Genomic DNA, 13451 nt, shown 5'->3' with positions numbered 1-13451 from the left:
AGCTATAAACCGCACAGCATAGTGGGAGAAGCAACAATAAATAAGGAAGGTTAAATGACCACATAAGCAACACCTGGAGGCAAGGGGTGAGGCCATTACCAGAAACAACACAGATGCCTATTGATCCACAAGGAAAACCTGTCAGATCAAAGCATGTGTTGCCAGTCTCACAGATCTCCTGCCACTCACTGTCGCCGGGATGCCCGTATGTCTCGGTATGTCCGTGACAGCCAGGCCTTTACTGCAGCGGTTGTCAGTTGCTGTTTGTTTGTGGGCCTTTCTGTCTGTAGTTTAGACTTTAACACAAGATCTACTATTCCCAATAGGTGATATCACAGCTTATCTACTGCTTTCTTGTACAAAGACCTCTACACAGGTCACAGAGCATGTCTAGAAAAATCTCCCATCGAAGCCAATAGGTCCCCTCCTGTCCATTGTATCTGTCCATGTTGCTGCTCTCAAAGAACAGGGTGTCTTGACATATATTATTTCCGGCCTAGAGACCAGTGTGAAAACTGCAGGGACATGGAAAAAACTAAAATATATATATATGAAACCTGATATTGAAAAAAGGTCATCTTCTGATAACTCAATCCATTTAAAGGCTATGGACGATTCTGGGGGTATTTTTTTGTTTTCTTTGTTTGTTTTTTACTGAAACAGTTTATGTTTAGCTAAAATTAATTTCTTGATATTCAGTTTATTAAGAAACAGTCTGCCTTCTGGCCCCCAGCATGTGTTCTCAGACTTTGCAAGCTGCTCAGCACCGTTCAGTGTAAAATCCTTCAGACCACAGTCCCTTTTCATTCACCTTTATTTTATTTGGTTGCAAAGATGTCACCTTACATTTGTGTTCAGGAGAGCAGAGAGAGGGGCTATAGACTAAGCTCAGAAAGCTTGTTTGGTGGATTTCACACTGAACAGGACAGAGTAACCTGCAATGTAAGACAATACATGCAAGCTGTGGACGACAAAAAGCTGACAATATTTTACGAAACCAAATTACAGAACATGTTTTGTTTTACCCAAAAATACAAGAATTTCAGAAAAAAATGCCCCCAAATGTTTTCCACTTAAAGACCATGTTATATATCCAAATACACAGAAAAGACATCACAATGTAACTAAAGTAGTAACCCCATACCATACTTTCTACCTGCCTTGGAGCATACTGAACTCAGTAAATACTGTAGAAAGTTTTTCGGTTTTTCTCTTCACACTTTGGTCGCTTCAAGTTCTTACATATCTTGTGGGTTTTGTTTATTCATTTTGGACTGGATTTTCAAAAACCTTTTCTGAAAGTCACATAGGCTCTGCTACATCAGACTCAACGCTTGTGATATAAAAGCAGTGCTGCAGCATTAGTAATATGACGCTGTGACTTAGCCAAAAGTTCCATCTTTTACAAAGGCAGGATGATATGAGCTAAAACAATGTCATCCTAATGATGCAGGGTATTCTTTATTGCCAATTTAAATAACAGTCATGCACTGTATCACGGATACCAGTTCTCTGCTGCACGCCAAAGCGGTGATGTCATCCTTTCTTCCTCTCGCTTTTTTGTTGTACACACACAATACAAGTTCAGAAGAACCTGCTAACAATCTAAAGCCTGTGTCTACACTTGGCACATCATTGGAAAACAGAAAATGTAGGAAAAAAGATTTTAGCTTGCCGTGACTGACAGGAATAGCCTGGAGCCTACAGCATCAAGTCAGATTGTATTTCCCAGTTGAATAATACTAATAGTCAGTTCTCATGGAGAGTTCGGCAATCAGTTGCTTTTGGCAATTGTTCAATATTTCATTGCTGTGCAACTGTTCATTATTTCATCCATGTAAATTAAAGGGTTGCAAGAAATAGTTACTGCTTCTCATTAACTAAAATGTATTAATTAGTTGCTTTTAAAAGCTTGGCAAAGTTAACACAGCAATTTAAAAAGCCATTCCTGGTAATATTTGCATGAATCTGAAAGCAATTTTAAAGGATGGTGCATTAACCAGTCACTGTTTATAGACTATAATTGTGCAGATTTTACTATTTTAGATAAGAGTACAAAATGCAAAAAAAAAAAACATACATTAACATCAACACTTTTTTTAGTCATAAAAGCAGAAAAACACAGTTCAAGCTCTGACAGATGTGTCAAATACCCGGCAAATCCAAATGACTCCTAATAGGGTCTATTTCTGTTTCTGTCCTGGTTTTCTCCATTTTAACAGAAAAAAAATACTGGTGCATGATGTGTTACCTTTCCAACAAATATGATGGAATCTGCAACGGACGCTGTGAACAGAATCACTAGTGCAGATCTGAACATAGAAAATGTCTAAAATGTGAATATTCTCTGTTGTTTTAATGGGTGTCAGCAGGTTGTGACCTGTTACCCGCTGATGGGTTAGTAGAAGATGGGGATGGTAGTAGAGAGCAGTAATGGGCAGATATCTTTAAAACATTGTTTAATTGTTTACTATATGTGGTGTTATGTGAGTTATCACACTAGAAATCTCCTATTAGTACACACAGAAGCTGTCCTAGTCACACAGGAGGGCAAGTTACTTCACAACACTGAGATAAAGAGCTGCCTCATCCTCCTATCTGCTCTACTTGTCAGGGATTATGATTCTGAATACAGATAATAAGATCTTCCGCTGAATCTCTGTAGGAATGGAGTTCAAGAGGAGACATGAAGTAAAGAGAGGACAGATAGGACAGACTGTGGAAATGGAGACTACATACATGAGCTGCTGCTCATTAACCCCACCTCCTCTCTGTACTTCATGTATCCTTATTAGCTCCATACCACAGATTGAGCTCAAGATTTAATCATCTGTATTCAGGATCATAATCCCTGACAAGCAGAGCAGACAGGAGGATGAGGCAGCTCTTTAGCTCAGTGTTCTGAAGTGATTGTCCTGCTCTGTAATTAGGACAGATTTTGTGTGCACCAATAGGACAGTGGCCATTTTATTTCCCCTGAAGACTGCTCCCTAGATGGTTCTAGGCCAGTGATGGCTAACTTCCGGCACTGCATCTGTGGTGAAACTACAACTCCCAGCATGCTCCATTCATTTCTGTGGAGTTCTGAGAACAGCCAAGCAAGTGTGCATCTTGTAGTTTTACCACAGCTGGAGTGCCGGAGGCTAGGCATCACAGTTCTAGGCTATCTCCAGATCTCCCATACAATTGAATGGAGCAACTGGGTGGATGTGTAACTGTCTCCTTTGTTCATTTCAGGGAGCACCACAGAGTAGGCAGTCCCTGTTTTGTGATCAGTGGTGGTCCAAGAGGTAGGCCTCTAACTTCATATAACTGGAATTCCCCTTTAAGGTAAAGCACAAAATCTATCACAATTATATATCACATTTGTTAGATATGCCATTAATTCTTTTAAAATCTGTCATCTACAGTGACAACCCTTATATTGGGGTATCAGACAAATTAAGCATTAGGTTAATTGCTGAATATGACTTCTGAGTATTCTCTTCTCTCCCACTTTTATAGTATAATCTATGTATAGCCTTATTTGTCTTATTTTGTACATGATCTGCAGCAATTCCTCTCTATTTTTCCTTAGCTATTTTCTACGAAGTGTAAAGATTTTTCTTTCATCTCTCTGAAGACCTTTTGATTCCAGTCCTGAACATATCACCTGCCTAGAAATTGGCAAAATGATTGCCGCAGACAGCTGTTTGAAATGGCTATAAGCACATTGATTTTGAGAAGCTGACTCTTAACCTTTGACAAAGCAAAACCATGGACCTCAAAAGATAAGGTATTATTATCCTGATGGAAAAAAGCAATGTAATACTTCGAAAATGAATATTGCAAATTTTAGTTATATTGTTTTGGTATTGTTATTGTTAGGATTCAAAAGATTTCTAAGAAACACAGGGAAAGCAGCTATCATGTAGGGACGGAACAAAGCAAACATTAATGTATATAATAAAGAAGAAGGCCCCATAATGGATGCTTTACTCCTGATTTCCTAGGTTTAAGTGAATCCACAGAAAAAAAAACTAAGAAAAAAAAAACCTTTGTTAATCTCTGTTCCTATGAGAACATTATTATTTTCTAGCAGTGAAATCTGACCTAGATTCCAAGTTGATGCTTCATAAAGCAGATAAATTATGACAAAGTTGCCACCAGTTTTTATATTGCTTGTTGATCAAGTTTTACCACTAATTTCTTTTTAATTTCCATCTAAGCTGATTAATTTTTTATGTAGGTTTACCTCAATTAGGGAGCGGCCCTCTATGAGCCCGAATGAAGAGTTACTACATAAGACCAGCTCCCGCTCTGGTAAAACTGGACTACCCATATATTATATGGTACATATTTGGTCATAGCTTTTATTATTCTAAGGTATCCATACATAAAAGATCAATGTCAACCAAACCTGACAATTTTGATAGAACCAGATGACCATTTAATGTGTACAGATAAACATGTTGTATCCTGTGTCCTCACAGGATAATAACCACCACCAGAGGTGTCTGACATTGACTTATTCCCTCTCCCAAATGAGAACACATACACAACGGGCCGGGAAGAATAATTGTCAGCCAAATGAGCATTCAACCAACAGCTATCTAACGTATAAAGCCAGCATTAAACAAAGACAGTGACCTATCGGCAATATTCCTGTCTCCTATACTGATAGTAATACAAAGGATGATAAAAAAAAGAAGAGAGAGTAATATATATATATATATATATATATATATTGGCCATAGCATGCAGTCTACCTAATTAGTTGCTACAGGCAACTGCTCCACTTTTCCAATGCACTTTTTCTAATACGCCCCCCCCCCCCCCCCCCCCCCCGTGTCGAGCAAGGTAAATGTGATTATTATGTGCATTATAGAGGACTTAGGGAAACCTAAAATAGTTCTCAATTATACAAAATGCATCACCAAGTGCAAATGTAAGTATATGTACATTTTCCAACTATATAATCATGCATGGATGCCATTACCCATTCTCTAGGTCACAGAGGTTTACAGAATAATATTAGATATGAATTTATTCCAATGCCATGAAATGCAAATGTTGACTATATGCTGTAATGATGTATGATTTCACAATTTGCTTTAGCGGCTGCTTTCATGGTGAAGTATAATGCTCTAGGCAATGAATAAATGCGTCCAAAAATAAGCCCATTATGGCAGGAGGTACTGGGTGTATTTTTAGCAATGGTCAAGTAGTATATTTCCTCGATATGTTAATCTATAATAACACATATTCTGAGACCTCAGAAATATGATTAATACTTGCACATAAATGATTACAAGCGATTGACATGAGGATATAGAACATCTTGAAAGAAACAATTGGTTCTAGGAAATAATGTTAATTACACTGACCTAGCAGGCATTAAAGTAATTCCTGGCGCATTAACAGTTAGTTTAATAATGTGCAAAGCTTAACCACCTCCGGACCGCCTAACGCAGATTCGCGTTCCGGAGGTGGCAGCACTGCGCACAGTCACGCATATATGCGTCATCTCGCGAGACGCGAGATTTCCTGTGAACGCGCGCACACAGGCGTGCGCGTTCACAGGATCGGAAGGTAAGCGAGTGGATCTCCAGCCTGCCAGCGGCGATCGTTCGCTGGCAGGCTGGAGATGTGATTTTTTTTAACCCCTAACAGGTATATTAGACGCTGTTTTGATAACAGCGTCTAATATACCTGCTACCTGGTCCTCTGGTGGTCCCTTTTGTTTGGAGCGACCACCAGAGGACACAGGCAGCTCAGTAAAGTACCAGAAAACACCACTACACTACACCCCCCCCCTGTCACTTATTAACCCCTTATGAACCCCTGATCACCCATGATCACCCTATATAGACTCCCTGATCACCCCCCTGTCATTGATCACCCCCCTGTCATTGATCACCCCCCTGTAAGGCTCCATTCAGACGTCCGTATGATTTTTACGGATCCACTGATACATGGATCGGATCCGCAAAACACATACGGACGTCTGAATGGAGCCTTACAGGTGGGTGATCAATGACAAGGGGGTGATCACGCATACAGACTTCCTGATCACTTCCCTGTCATTGATCACCCCCCTGTCATTGATCACCCCCCTGTAAGGCTCCATTCAGACGTCCGTATGATTTTTACGGATCCACTGATACATGGATCGGATCCGCAAAACACATACGGACGTCTGAATTGAGCCTTACAGGTGGGTGATCACGCATATAGACTTCCTGATCACTTCTCTGTCATTGATCACCCCCCTGTAAGGCTCCATTCAGACGTCCGTATGATTTTTACGGATCCACTGATACATGGATCGGATCCGCAAAACACATACGGACGTCTGAATGGAGCCTTACAGGGGGGTGATCAATGACAGGGGGATGATCACCCATATAGACTCCCTGATCACCCCCCTGTCATTGATCACCCCCCTGTAAGGCTCCATTCAGAAGTCCGTATGCGTTTTGCGGATCCGATCCATGTATCCGTGGATCCGTAAAAATCACACAGACGTCTGAATGGAGCCTTACAGGGGGGTGATCAATGACAGGGGGGTGATCACCCCATATAGACTCCCTGATCACCCCCCTGTCATTGATCACCCCCTGTAAGGCTCCATTCAGACATTTTTTTTCAGACCTCTTTTCACGCTTTAGGGCCCCTAAAATGCCAGGGCAGTATAAATACCCCACATGTGACCCCATTTCGGAAAGAAGACACCCCAAGGTATTCCGTGAGGGGCATATTGAGTCCATGAAAGATTGAAATTTTTGTCCCAAGTTAGCGGAAAGGGAGACTTTGTGAGAAAATACAAAAAAAATCAATTTCCGCTAACTTGTGCCCAAAAAAAATATATAATTCTAGGAACTCGCCATGCCCCTCACGGAATACCTTGGGGTGTCTTCTTTCCAAAATGGGGTCACATGTGGGGTATTTATACTGCCCTGGCTTTTTAGGGGCCCGAAAGCGTGAGAGGAAGTCTGGGATCCAAATGTCTAAAAATGCCCTCCTAAAAGGAATTTGGGCCGCTTTGCGCATTTAGGCTGCAAAAAAGTGTCACACGTGGTATCGCCGTACTCAGGAGAAGTTGGGGAATGTGTTGTGGGGTGTCATTTTACATATACCCATGCTGGGTGAGATAAATATCTTGGTCAAATGCCAACTTTGTATAAAAAAAATGGGAAAAGTTGTCTTTTGCCAAGATATTTCTCTCACCCAGCATGGGTATATGTAAAATGACACCCCAAAACACATTCCCCAACTTCTCCTGAGTACGGCGATACCACATGTGTGACACTTTTTTGCCGCCTAGGTGGGCAAAGGGGCACACATTCCAAAGAGCACCTTTAGGATTTCACAGGTCATTTTTTACACATTTTGATTTCAAACTACTTTGCACACATTAGGGCCCCTAGAATGCCAGGGCAGTATAACTACCCCACAAGTGACCCCATTTTGGAAAGAAGACACCCCAAGGTATTTTGTGATGGGCATAGTGAGTTAGTTGAGTTAGTGAGTTAGTGGAATATGAGACTTTGTAAGAAAAAAAACAAAAAAAAAAAAAACCTTTTTCCGCTAACTTGTGACAAAAAATAAAAAGTTCTATGAACTCACTATGCCCATCAGCGAATACCTTAGGGTGTCTACTTTCCGAAATGGGGTCATTTGTGGGGTTTTTCTACTGTCTGGGCATTGTAGAACCTCAGGAAACATGACAGGTGCTCAGAAAGTCAGAGCTGCTTCAAAAAGCGGAAATTCACATTTTTGTACCATAGTTTGTAAACGCTATAACTTTTACCCAAACCATTTAGTTTTTTTTACCCAAACATTTTTTTTTATCAAATACATGTAGAACAATAAATTTAGCGAAAACTTTATATATGGATGTCGTTTTTTTTGCAAAATTTTACCACTGAAAGTGAAAAATGTCATTTTTTTGCAAAAAAATCGTTAAATTTCGATTAATAACAAAAAAAGTAAAAATGTCAGCAGCAATGAAATACCACCAAATGAAAGCTCTATTAGTGAGAAGAAAAGGAGGTAAAATTCATTTGGGTGGTAAGTTGCATGACCGAGCAATAAACGGTGAAAGTAGTGTAGTGCCGAAGTGTAAAAAGTGGCCTGGTCATTAAGGGGGTTTCAGCTAGCGGGGTTGAAGTGGTTAAAGTTGGTATCGGGGTACGCTGCCAGGATAAGGAGTCAACATGCTGATGTTGGCGCAGCATCTGTAAGTAGGCCGCAGGTAAATCTACTGGGGTATCTTGGGTCAAGGAGGTACAATGACATGCAAAAAGATGTAAATACATTTGTGCATCGTTAAATGGTGCAAATACAGGGTAGGTCTGGATATGTACATATATATATTGTAGGAAGGCGCAAGGGTCCGTCATTGACGGAAGGTATGTGTCACAGAGATTCCTGGCCTCTGTGAGGTAAGAGCCGGTAATTTCATGTGTCTGTGGCAGCTAGTGCTGGCTGACATGGTTTTACTATTTAGTATGGCTGTAAAGCCGATCCGGGCCAGCTCTCACTGGGAGCAGCCAAAGTGCAGGGTGGGTGGCTACTCCCCATGTTCCAGGCCGGGTCTTGGTTTGAGCTATAAAACACAGGCAGCACTGTCAGGTGGTAGGAATTTACTCATGTCTGACAGTGAAGCTCTGTCAGTCTCTGTGTTGGGACCTGGGAGTTTGGGATTGGGTAAAGGCCTGCTACCTTGTTGGGGTGAGAGCAGGTGGCTTCTGCTATGTCCAAGGACTTCTACATTACGGCATGGTGTGAACAAACACCAGACTCAAGGTGACTGTTTTCCTTGAAACTTACTTTAGCTTAGCCCCTTGCATCCTTCCTTCTACCCAACATACCAATAATTATGAAGGGTAGTTACCTGGTCCCTTAATTTTTTCAAATCCATTGTCTAATATTCTCATAGGTTAGATGCATAGCTCTAGGGGTATAGAGTCAAATGTGCCACTGGCCACCTGGGAAATTGGGCGACGAAATACAAATATTAGCAAGTAGAGGGTGTGGGCTACAGACAGCTTCTGCGGTACTGTAGACTGGTGCTCTAGAGCAAACAATGACAACATCATACCTTAGGTATATTGACAAAAGTGTTAAAATCAATTATAGTATATATGTATTACAACATATAAAATGACATATAAAAATGATGGCTCACTTTAAGAAGATGCCGTTTAATGGGAATTTGTCTTCAGAAAATGACCCAGAAAATTACTTACTGATCACAGTCTTTATGTGAAACATTTTTAAGAATTGTTTGTGATTTATCTTTTGTTATATTACAAGTCATGAGCTACCGTATTTTTTGCCCTATAAGACGCACCGGCCCATAAGACGCACCTAGGTTTTTGGGGAGGAAAATAAGAATTTTTAATTTTTTTTTACCAAAAAGGTGTGCTTTTGGTGGGTTTGGAACTAATGGTGGTCTGTGGATGACGGACACTGTTATGGGGGGATCTGTGGATGACGGACACTGTTATGGGGGGATCTGTGGATGACGGACACTGTTATGGGAGGGATCTGTGGATGACGGACATTGTTATGGGGGGGATCTGTGGATGACAGACACTGTTATGGGGGGATCTGTGGATGACGGACACTGTTATGGGGGGGATCTGTGGATGACGGACACTGTTATGGGGGATCTGTGGATGACGGACACTTATGGGGGGGATCTGTGGATGACGGACACTTATGGGGGGGTTCTGTGGATGACGGACACTTATGGGGGGATCTGTGGATGACGGACACTTATGGGGGGATCTGTGGATGACGGACACTTATGGGGGGATCTGTGGATGATGGACACTTATGGGGGGGATCTGTGGATGACGGACACTTATGAGGGGATCTGTGGATGACGGACACTTATGGTGGGATCTGTGGATGACGGACACTTATGGTGGGATCTGTGGATGACGGACACTTATGGGGGGATCTGTGGATGACGTACACTGTTATGGGGGGGATCTGTGGCTTGCACTGTTACAGGGGGATCTGTGGCTGGCACTGTTACCAGGGGGGCGATCTGTGGATGGCACTGTTATATATGTGCCATCCACAGACCCCCCCACCCCATAACAGTGCCATCCACAGTGCCCCCCCAGCCCATAACAGTGCCATCCACAGACCCCCACCCCTTAACTGTGCCATCCACAGATTCCGTGTGCCCCCCCCGCCGCCGCCGAATACAAATATAAAATGTATTATTGAATAAAAAGTTATTAAACATGCCCCCCTCACTCCTAATAGTACCGTATATCCGAATTTCTTCTGTATAATGCCGGCAGGCAGGCCGGGCGGCCGGCGCGTCCCTCAGTGACGTCACTTGTCTGCGCCGCCTGCTTCATTCATAAAGCAAGCAGCGCAGGAACGTGACATCACTGAGGGACGCGCCGGCCGCCCGGCCTGCCTGCCGGCATTATACAGAAGAAATTGGGATATACGGTACTATTAGGAGTGAGGGGGGCATGTTTAATAACTTTTAATTCAATAATACATCCTATATTAGTATACCGGAGCGGTGGGGCGGGGCTATAGTACAGTGACTGCACCGCCCCACCGCTATTGCCGGCCCCAGCTCCTCCTCCCAGTACCTCCCCCGGCCCCCGCTCCGTACATCGCGTCCAGCTATGTTAAACTGTCAGCATTCGCCCCATAAGACGCAGGGGCATTTTCCTCCCATTTTTGGGGAGGAAAAAGTGCATCTTATGGGGCGAAAAATACGGTATATAAAAAATAATCCTAGAATCTTACAGTTTTCACATGATCACTGAGCCTTATAATAGGATGACACTTTCTGTTGTCTCATTATCATTACAGACAGGATTACAATGACGATAACAACAATATATAGATAAAACAGGATCCACCACATAGGTGAAGGGTATCTACTCCCCCTAACTGCACAATGACCTCTGCACAGGTCACATGGCTTATTTAGGAAATAGATGTCAATGAATTTCTGCATACTACAGATTCCAATCCGGCTGCTGCAAAACAATTCTCTTTTTTTCTGCAAGTATCAGTGGCTCAACCAAGATGGCTGACCCATAAAAATATGCAGCAAATGTAAAAAACAAAAATCTAACATCACAAACTAAAAACACATCATAAAATAAAGAATATGTATCAGTGTCTGGTTTTAATTAGTAAATAAAAAAGTCCTGGGTGATATATTTCCTTTAAGGGGGTTCACTTTATGTAGATATGACATTAATGATTTTATTTAGTCACAAAACGGGCACTGTCACTTTGGGTCAGAATAGTTAATTCTTGCAAATCCAAGTCAATCCCCTGTAAAGCTTTCTAATCTAAAGCCATTCAACAAAGTTTTGTCACTTTTTTCCTCTAAAAAATAAATACAGAGAAGCTTCGATTATTTTCCCTTGTAAGGTTTATTTTGTTCTGAACAGGGTTGATGGATAAGTCTTGGGCATCGCTAGTGGCTATTCCAGTAGTACAAAGGTAATTTGTTACTGTTCTCTTCATCATTTATAGACGCTGAGTCTTTTCCCCTTTAAGCCCAGGACAGTTATAGGATCAATACAAATATGCTTCTAAAATATATCTCTCTGACCCATGTTTGTTTTAAGCTGTATCATTCATAATGGTGATGGATTAGTTATGCTATCCTTCCCTGCCTGCACAAAGCACACAGCATCAAAAGAGCATATATTTTATGCCCAAGGTCAGGGGAAAATTAATGGATAAAGAACTAGATACAAATGAAGTTCAAGTTGAATGGGCTGAGTGCTCTCTACCGGGTACAGCCAAGGAACACTGTGCAAAGTCCATTATATTAAATGCTCTTCAAGCATTTCAAAAGTGTAATCGTTTCCATGGGCTAATACATAAAAGAAGCAATCTTTAACATCGCTGTAATACAACAGCCTCCAGGTGTCGGGCAGGAGAAGCTGGTTTAGCGTTTGGTTAGCATATTCCATTTTTCTCTCACACCCCTGGTTGTAAATACGTAGGATGAGGTTGAGCTTTCAATGCTGTGTCTTACATTAAGCCTGTTTATTGCTAGCGGGAACCATCATAAAGTGCATGTGCACCCAATATACATTTATATGCAAATAACATCATCTATTACTAAAACACAAGGGTACAGTCGGAAGAGAGGAAGCAAAAAAGTCTATCCCATCCGTGCACTTGCCGCCATTCAGATGAATTGAAAGGACTTTACATTCACAGAAACATCTGGAAAAAATCAGCTGCTTGTGAATATACCCTTATAAAAAGGTATCTAAATGCAGGTATCTAAAATCTGGGACCATTTTTGAAATATACATTTCAAAAATGGTCCCAGATTTTTGAAATTTAGGCATACTGAACCAGCATGGCTACCGCAGCGGCATGCTATTCCATCCGATTTGCGTTTAGTTGGACCATCATTTATTTTTCAATAGGACAATGACCCCAAACACACCTCCAGGCTGTGTAAGGGCTATTTGACCATGAAGGAGAGTGATGGGGTGCTGCGCCAGATGACCTGGCCTCCACAGTCACCGGACCTGAACCCAATCGAGATGGTTTGGGGTGAGCTGGACCGCAGAGTGAAGGCAAAAGGGCCAACAAGTGCTAAGCATATCTGGGAACTCCTTCAAGACTGTTGGAAGACCATTTCAGGTGACTACCTCTTGAAGCTCACCAAGAGAATGCCAAGAGTGTGCAAAGCAGTAATCAAAACAAAAGGTGGCTACTTTGAAGAACCTAGAATATGATATATTTTCAGTTGTTTCACACTTTTTTGTTATGTATATAATTCCACATGTGTTAATTAATAGTTTTGATGCCTTCAGTGTGAATCTACAATTTTCATAGTCATGAAAATAAAGAAAACTCTTTGAATGAGAAGGTGTGTCCAAACTTTTGGTCTGTACTGTATGTTGAAAATGGAAAATGTCTGCATTGCTGAATGTGAATATTCACGTATGTAACATTTAAAATAGTTTTCGTACTTTTTATGACTTTCACAATAAAAAAGAATACATAAAAAAAGAAAATGGAAAAGAATATGAAATAATATTGCTAGCAGAATATTGTATCTACTATATAAAATGGTTGTGATGGCCGTTATAATAAAGCTAGTAAACTTTAACCCTAAAGTCATCAGTCTTATGGTAGAGCAGCTAATATGATTCACATATGCACATGAGAGTCAGACATTACAATTGGTGTAAATGGAAAATATGGACGCCAATATCTATCACTGATGAATATGATTCATCCAGAAATATAATCATTTGTCATATTGTTACATATAAATATTCATCCTCTGACTATTGAATGGTTTTCCGAGATTCTGATATTGATAACCTATCCTCAGGAGGTCCTCGATGGAGGTCCGACTCCCGATACCCCCTACGATCAGCTGTTTGAAGAGGCAGCTGTGCTCCAGCGAGCGACGTGGCCTCTTTATAGGCCAGTGA

At 41.3% G+C, this 13451-nt stretch overlaps 1 protein-coding gene across 21 annotated transcripts in view; it reads right to left on the bottom strand.

Moving 5' to 3' along the window:
- Positions 1-13451, bottom strand: part of PTPRD (protein tyrosine phosphatase receptor type D) — a 368228-nt gene that overhangs the window by 175149 nt on the left and 179628 nt on the right. The window lies entirely within an intron of this gene.

This window comes from Bufo gargarizans, chromosome 1, assembly GCF_014858855.1.
Source record: "Bufo gargarizans isolate SCDJY-AF-19 chromosome 1, ASM1485885v1, whole genome shotgun sequence".
Taxonomy (NCBI): Eukaryota; Metazoa; Chordata; class Amphibia; order Anura; family Bufonidae; genus Bufo; species Bufo gargarizans.
This window is presented reverse-complemented; position numbering and strand designations above follow the sequence as displayed.